Genomic DNA, 8252 nt, shown 5'->3' with positions numbered 1-8252 from the left:
TTTCTGGTCAATGGTAACACCCAGGATGTTGATACTGGGGGATTCAATTATGCCATTGAACATCAAGGGGCGATGGTTGGATGCTCTCTTGTTGAAGATGGTAATTGCCTGGCACTTGTGTGGTGCAAATGTTACTTGCCACTCGTCAGTCCAAGCCTGGATATTGTCCAGGTCTTGTTGCATTTGGATATGGACTGCTTCAGTATTTGAGGAGTCGCGAATGATGCTGAACATTGTGCAATCATCAGCGAACATCCCCACTTCTGACCTTATGATGGAGGGAAGGTCATTGATGAGGCAGCTGAAGATGGTTGGGCTGAGGACACTACCCTGAGGAACTCCGCAGTGATGTTCTGGAGCTGAGATGATTGACCTCCAACAACCACAACCATCTTCCTTTGTGCTAGGTATGACTCCAAGCAGTGGAGTGTTTTATCCTCATTCCCAATGACTCCAGTTTTGCTAGGGCTCCTTGATGCCACACTCCAAGTGCTGCCTTGATGTCGAGGTCAGTCACTCTCACCTCACCTCTGGAGTTCAGCTCTTTTGTCCATGTTTGAACCAAGGCTGTAACAAGACCAGGAGCTGAGTGACTCTGGCGAAACCCAAACTGAGCATCATTGAGCAGGTGATGCCTAATGATGCCTTCCATTACTTTACTGATGATCGAGAGCAGACTGATGGGGCAGTAATTGGCCTGGTTGGATTTGTCCTGCTTTTTGTGTACAGGACATATCTGGGCAACTTTCCACATAGCTGGGTAGATGCCAGTGTTGTAGCTGTACTGGAACAGCTTGGCTAGGGGTGCGGCAAGTTCTGGAGCACAAACCTTCAGTACTATTGCTGGAATATTTTCAGGACCCATAGTCTTTGCAGTATCCAGTGCCTTCAGCCATTTCTTGATATCACGTGGAGTGAATCGAATTGGCTGAAGACTGGCATCTGTAACACTGGGAACCTCCGAAGGAGGCTGAGATGGATCATCCACTTGGCACTTCTGGCCGAAGATTGTTGCAAATGCTTCAGCCTTATCTTTTGCACTGATGTGCTGGGCTCCCCCATCATTGAGGATGGGGATATTTGTGGAGCCTCCAGTGAGTTGTTTAATTGTCCACCACCATTCACGACTGGATGTAGCAGGACTGCAGAGTTTAGATCTGATCTGTTGATTGTGGAATCACTTAGCTCTATCACTTATACTGTTCGACATGCAAGTAGTCCTGTGTTGTAGCTTCACCGGATTGATGCCTCATTTTTAGGTATGCCTGGTGCTGCTCCCAGCATGCCCTCCTGCACACTTCATTGAACCAATGTTGATCCCCTGGCTTGATGGTAATGGTAGAGTGGGGGATATGCTGGACCATGAGGTTACGGATTGTAGTTGAGTACAATTCTGCTGCTGCTGATGGCCCACAGCACCTCATGATGCCCAGTCTTGAGTTGCTAGATCTGTTCGAAATCTATCACAACATGATGGAGGGTATCCTCAATGTGAAGATGGGACTTAATCTCCACAGGGACTGTGCAATGGTCACTCCTACTGATACTGTCATGCACAGATGCATCTGCAGCAGTCAGGTTGGTGAGGATGAGGTCAAGTATGTTTTTCCCTCTTGTTGGTTCCCTCACTACCTGCCGCAGACCCTGTTTAGCAGCTATGTCATTTAGGACTTGGCCAGCTCGATCAGTAGTATTGCTACCGAGCCACTCTTGGTGATGGACATTGAAGTCCCCCACCCAGAGTACATTCTGCTCCAATGCTACTCCCAATGCTTCCTCCAAGTGGTGTTCAACATGGAGGAGTACTGATTCATCAGCTGAGGGAGGGCGGTACATGGTAATCAGCAGGAGGTTTACCTGCCTATGTTTGACCTGATGACATGCGACTTCATGGGGTCGGGAGTCGATGTTGAGGACTCCCTCCTGACTGTATACCACGGTGCCGCCACCTCTGCTGGGCCTGTACTACCGGTGGGACAGGACATACCCAGGGATGGTGATGGTGGTGTCTGAGACATTATCTGTAAGGTATGATTCTGTGAGGATGACTAAGTCAGGCTGTTGCTTGACTAGTCTGTGAGACAGCTCTCCCAGTTTTGGCACTAGCCCCCAGCTGTTAGTAAGGAGGATTTTGCAGGGTCAACAGGGCTGAGTTTGCCGTTGTCATTTTGGATGCCTAGCTCAATGCCAGATGGACCGTCCAGTTTCATCCCTTTTAGACTGTTTGGCTGTTTGATACAACTGAGTGGCTTGCTCGGCCATTTCAGTGGGTATTAAGAGTCAAACACATTACTGTGGGTCTGGAGTCACGTGTAATCCTGACCAGGTAAGGACGGCAGATTTCCTTCCCTGAAGGACATTAGTGAACCAGATGGGTTTTTACCACAATTGACAATGGTTTCATGGTCATCATTAGATTTTTAATTCCATAGATACATTAAATTGGAGTCGGGAGTTAAAAAGGAGCGCGAGAGGAGTCGGGAATTGAAGAGGAGCGCGAGAGGAGTCGGGAATTGAAGAGGAGCGCGAGAGGAGTCGGGAATTGAAGAGGAGCGCGAGAGGAGTTGGGAGTTGAAGAGGAGCGCGAGAGGAGTCAGCAGTTGAAGAGGACCACGAGAGGATTTGGGAGTTGAAGAGGAGCGTGAGAGGAGTCGGGAGTTGAAGAGGAGCGCGAGAGGAGTTGGGAATTGAAGAGAAGCGCGAGAGGAGTCGGGAATTGAAGAGAAGCGTGAGAGGAGTCGGGAGTTGAAGAGGAGCGTGAGAGGAGTCGGGAGTTGAAGAGGAGCGCGAGAGGAGTCGGGAGTTGAAGAGGAGCGCGAGAGGAGTCGGGAATTGAAGAGCGCGAGAGGAGTCGGGAGTTGAAGAGGAGCGCGAGAGGAGTCGGGAATTGAAGAGGAGCGCGAGAGGAGTCGGGAGTTGAAGAGAAGCGCGAGAGGAGTCGGGAATTGAAGAGGAGCGCGAGAGGAGTCGGGAGTTGAAGAGGAGCGCGAGAGGAGTCGGGAATTGAAGAGCGCGAGAGGAGTCAGGAGTTGAAGAGAAGCGCGAGAGGAGTCGGGAGTTGAAGAGGAGCACGAGAGGAGTTGGGAGTTGAAGAGGAGCGCGAGAGGAGTCGGGAGTTGAAAAGAAGTGGCGAGAGGAGTTGGGAGTTGAAGAGGAGCGCGAGAGGAGTCGGGAGTTGAAGAGAAGCGCGAGAGGAGTTGGGAGTTGAAGAGGAGCGTGAGAGGAGTCAGGAATAGAAGAGTGTGAGAGGAGCCGGGAGTTGGAAAGGATCACGAGAGGAGCTGGGAGTCGAAGAGGAGCGCAAGAGGAGTCAGGAGTAGAAGAGTGTGAGAGGAGCTGGGAGTTGGAGAGGATCACGAGAGGAGCTGGGAGTTGAAGAGGAGCGCGAGAGGAGTTTGGAGTTGAAATGGAGCGCGAGAGGAGTCGGGAGTTGAAGAGGAGCGCGAGAGGAGTTTGGAGTTGAAATGGAGCGCGAGAGGAGTTGGGAGTTGAAGAGAAGCGTGAGAGGAACCGGGAGTTGAAATGGAGCTGGGAGAGCAGGGGTGACTGAGGGACTTCAGTGAGGAGGGAACGAGGTGATCCTTGGAGTACTGTGAGTACAGTCGGGTAAGTATTTACTACTTTTATCACTTGTAGTTTTTAAGGTCTTATTTTGTTGGCATCGTTTGTAAGGGCTATATTCTGTAACAACGAGGAGCAGGGAAGAAGGGCCCTAGAGTAATTGATATTATTTGATATTAAGTATCTTCCAAAAGGTTTAATTTAATTTAAAGGGGCAAGTCATGGCAGGAGAGCTCAAATCCATGGTGTGCTCCTCCTCCTCTATGTGGGAAGCCGGGAACATTTCCAGTGCCTGGGGCCAGCATGTGTGTGGGAAGTGTCTCCAGCTGCAGCTCCTGGAAGCCCGGGTTTCAGAGCTGAAGAGGTGGCTGGGGACACTGGAGCATCTGCGCAGCGGAGAGTATCGTGGATAGCATGTATAGAGAGGTGGTCACACCGCAGGCTAAGAGTCCACAGGCAGGAAGGGAATGGGTGACCACCAGGCAGAGCAAGAGGCCTAGGCAGGCAGTGCAGGAATCTCCTGTGGCTATTTCCCTGCAAAACAGATATACCACTTTGGATACTGTTGGGGGAATGGCCTCTCAGGGGAAAGCAGCAACAGCCAAATTTGTTGCACCGCGGTTGGCTCTGCTGCACAGGGGACAAGTAAAAAGTGTGGGAATGCAATAGTTATTGGGGATTCAATTGTAAGGGGAATAGATAGGCGTTTCTGTGGCCGCAAACGAGACTCCAGGATGGTATGTTGCCTCCCTGGTCCTCGGGTCAAGGATGTCTAAGAGCGGCTACAGGACATTCCGAAGGGGGAGGGTGAACAGCCAGTGGCAGTGGTACACATTGGTACAAACGACATAGGTAAAAAAAGGGATGAGGTCCTAAAAGCTGAATATAGGGAGTTAGGAAGTAAGTTGAAAAGTAGGAACTCAAAGGTAGTGATCTCAGGATTACTACCAGTGCCACGCGCTAGTCAGAGTAGAAATAACAGGATATATCGGATGAATACGTGGCTGAAGAGATGGTGTGAGGGGGAGGGTTTCAGATTCCTGGGACCGGTTCTGGGGGAGGTGGGACTAGTACAAACTGGACGGGTTACACCTGGGCAGGACCAGGATTGATGTCCGAGGGGGGATATATGCTAGAGTGGGGGAGGGTTTAAGCTAAAATGGCAGGGGGATGGGAACCTATGCACGGAGTCAGTGGAGGGGGAATCAGGGACAAGAACAAAAGACAGAAAGGGGAATAAGAAAACTGATAGGCAGAGGAATCAAGGGCAAGAATCAAACAGGGCCTCAGTGAAAAATAGTGGGAACAGGACAAGTAATGTTAAAAAGACAAGCCTTAAGGCTTTATGCCTTAACGTGAGGAACATTCGCAATAACGTGGATGAATTAACCGCGTAAATAGATGTAAACAGGTATGATATAGTCGGGATTACAGAGACATGGCTGCAGGGTGACCAGGGATGGGAACTGAACATCCAGGGGTATTCAGTATTTGGGAAGGATGGACAAAAAGGAAAAGATGGTGGACTTGCATTGCTGGTTAAAGAGGAAATTAACGCAATAGTGAGGAAAGATATTAGCTCCAACGGTGTGGAATCTGTATGGGTAGAGCTGAAAAACACTAAGGGGCAAAAAACGTTAGAGGGGGTTGTATATAGACCCCCACACTGTAGTGGTGATGTTGGGAATGGCATTAAACAGGAAATTAGAGACGCAAGTAATAAAGGAACATCTGTAATTATGGGTGACTTTAATCTGCATATAGATTGGGCAAATCAAATTAGTAACAATACCATAGAGGAGGAATTCCTGGAGTGTATACGGGATGGTTTTCTGGATCAATACGTTGAGGAACCAACTAGAGAACAGGCCATCCTAGACTGGGTATTGGGGAATGAGAAAGGAATAGTTGGCAGTCTAGTTGTGCGAGGCCCTTTGGGGATGAGCGACCATAATATGATAGAATTCTTCATCAAAATGGAGAGTGACATAGTTGGTTCTGAGACCAGGGTCCTGAATCTTAATAAAGGAAACTACGATGGTATGAGGCGTGAGTTGGCTATGATGGATTGGGAAACGTTACTTAAAGGGATGACGGTGGATAGACAATGGCAAACATTCAAAGAGCGCATGGGTGAACTGCAACAATTGTTTATTCCTGTCTGGTGCAAAAGTAAAGCAGGAAAGGTGGCCAAACCATGGCTTACAAGGGAAATTAGAGATAGTATTAGATCCAAGGAAGAGGCATACAAATTGGCCAGAAAAAACAACAGACCTGAGGATTGGGAGCAGTTTAGAATTCAGCAAAGGAGGACCAAGGGATTGATTAAAAAGGGGAAAATAGAGTACGAGAGTAAGCTTGTGGGGAACATAAAAACTGACTGTAAAAGTTTCTATAGGTATGTGAAGAGAAAAAGATTGGTGAAGACAAATGTAGGTCCCTTACAGTCAAAAACAGGGGAATTTATAATGGGGAACAAAGAAATGGCTGACCAACTAAATACACACTTTGGTTCTGTCTTCACAAAGGAAGACACAAATAACATACCAGAAATGTTGGGGAACACAGGGTTTAGTGAGAGGGAGGAACTGAAAGAAATCAGTATTATTAGGGAAATGGTGTTGGGGAAATTGATGGGATTGAAGGCCGATAAATCCCCAGGGCCTGATAATCTCCATCCCAGAGTACTTAAGGAAGTGGCCCTAGAAATAATGGATGCATTGGTGGTCATCTCCCAAGATTCTATAGACTCTGGAACAGTTCCTACAGATTGGAGGGTAGCTAATGTAAGCCCACTATTTAAAAAGGGAGGTAGAGAGAAAACAGGGAATTATAGACCAGTCAGCCTGATGTCGGTAGTGGGGAAAATTCTAGAGTCATTATAAAAGATTTAATAGCTGAGCACTTTGAAAACAGTGGCAGAATTGGACAGAGTCAGCATGGATTTACGAAAGGGAAATCATGCTTGACAAACCTACTGGAATTTTTTTGAGGATGTAACTAGTAGAGTTGATGAGGGGGAGCCAGTGGATGTGGTTTATTTGGACTTTCAGAAGGCTTTCGACAAAGTCCCACATAAAAGATTGGCATGTAAAATTAAAGCACAGAGATTGGGGGTAGTGTATTGAGATGGATAGAAAACTGGTTGGCAGACAGGAAACAAAGAGTAGAAATAAACGGGTCTTTTTCTGAATGGCAGGCAGTGACTAGTGGGGTACCGCAGGGATCGGTGCTGCAACCCCAGCTACTCACAATATATATTAATGATTTAGACGAGGTAACTAAATGTAATATCTCAAAATTTGCAGATGACACAAAGCTGGGTGGAAGGGTGAGCTGTGAGGAGGATGCAGAGATGCTTCAGTGTGATTTGGACAAGCTGAGTGAGTGGGCAAATGCATGGAAGATGCAGTATAATGTGGATAAATGTGAGGTTATCCACTTTGTTAGCAAAAACAGGAAGGCAGATTATTATCGGAATGGCTATAAATTGAGAGAGTGGAATGTGCAACGAGACCTGGGTGTCCTAGTACACCAGTCACTGAAGGTAAGCATGCAGGTGCAGCAGGCGGTAAAGAAGGCAAATGGTATGTTGGCCTTCATAGCGAGAGGATTCGAGTACAGGAGCAGGGATGTCTTGCTGCAATTATACAGGGCCTTGGTGAGACCACACCTGGAATATTGTGTGCAGTTTTGGTCTCCTTAGCTGAGGAAGGATGTTCTTGCTATAGAGGGAGTGCAGTGAAGGTTTACCAGACTGATTCCTGGGATGGCAGGACTGAAATATGAGGGGAGATTGAGTCGTTTAGGATTATATTCGCTGGAGTTCAGAAGAATGAGGGGGGATCTCATAGAAACCTATAAAATTCTAACAGGACTAGACAGGGTAGATGCAGGAAGGATGTTCCCGATGGTGGGGGAGTCCAGAGCCAGGGGTCACAATCTGAGGATACGGGGTTGACCATATAGGACTGAGATGAAGAGAAATTTCTTCACCCAGAGATTGGTGAGCCTGTGGAATTCGCTACCACAGAAAGTAGTTGAGGCCAAAACATTGTATGTTTTCAAGAAGGAATTAGATATAGCTCTTGGGGCGAAAGGGATCAAAAGATATGGGGAAAAGGCGGGAGCAGGCTATTGAGTTGGATGAGCAGAAATAATCATAATGAATGGTGGAGAAGGCTCGAAGGGCCGAATGGCCTACTCCTGATCTTATTTTCTATGTATGTTTCTATGTATGAATTTATATTCCACCATCTGCCAGAGGAGGCTGAGATGGATCTTCCATCTGCTATAGAAATTTTGCCTGAAGACACTCCAGGAACTCTTGTCCCTCTCTGCCCTTTACACTACCAGTATCTTAGTCTATATTTGGATAATTAAAGCACAAAGAGATGTACATTATGTAACTGTGTGCATAGCTCTGGTTGGACCCCATCTGGAGTAACTGCATTCCAATCTGGTCACTTCAGGAAGGATGGACTGGCCTTGGAGGTGGTGCAGCAGATTCCTCAGAATGACCCCAGGGCTGAAAGGATTAAACTGAGGACAGATTGTATTGATGACACGTGTCAAAGAATCATAGCATGAAAGAATACAGGGGGACGCAATGCACCCCATTATGTCTGTGTAATATCCAATTAATCCCACTGCCCCTGCTCTTTCCCCATAGCTGTAAATCTGTCCAATTC

Source organism: Cetorhinus maximus, chromosome 13 (genome assembly GCF_964194155.1).
Source record: "Cetorhinus maximus chromosome 13, sCetMax3.hap1.1, whole genome shotgun sequence".
Classification (NCBI taxonomy): Eukaryota; Metazoa; Chordata; class Chondrichthyes; order Lamniformes; family Cetorhinidae; genus Cetorhinus; species Cetorhinus maximus.
Note: the sequence above shows the minus strand (reverse complement) of the source record.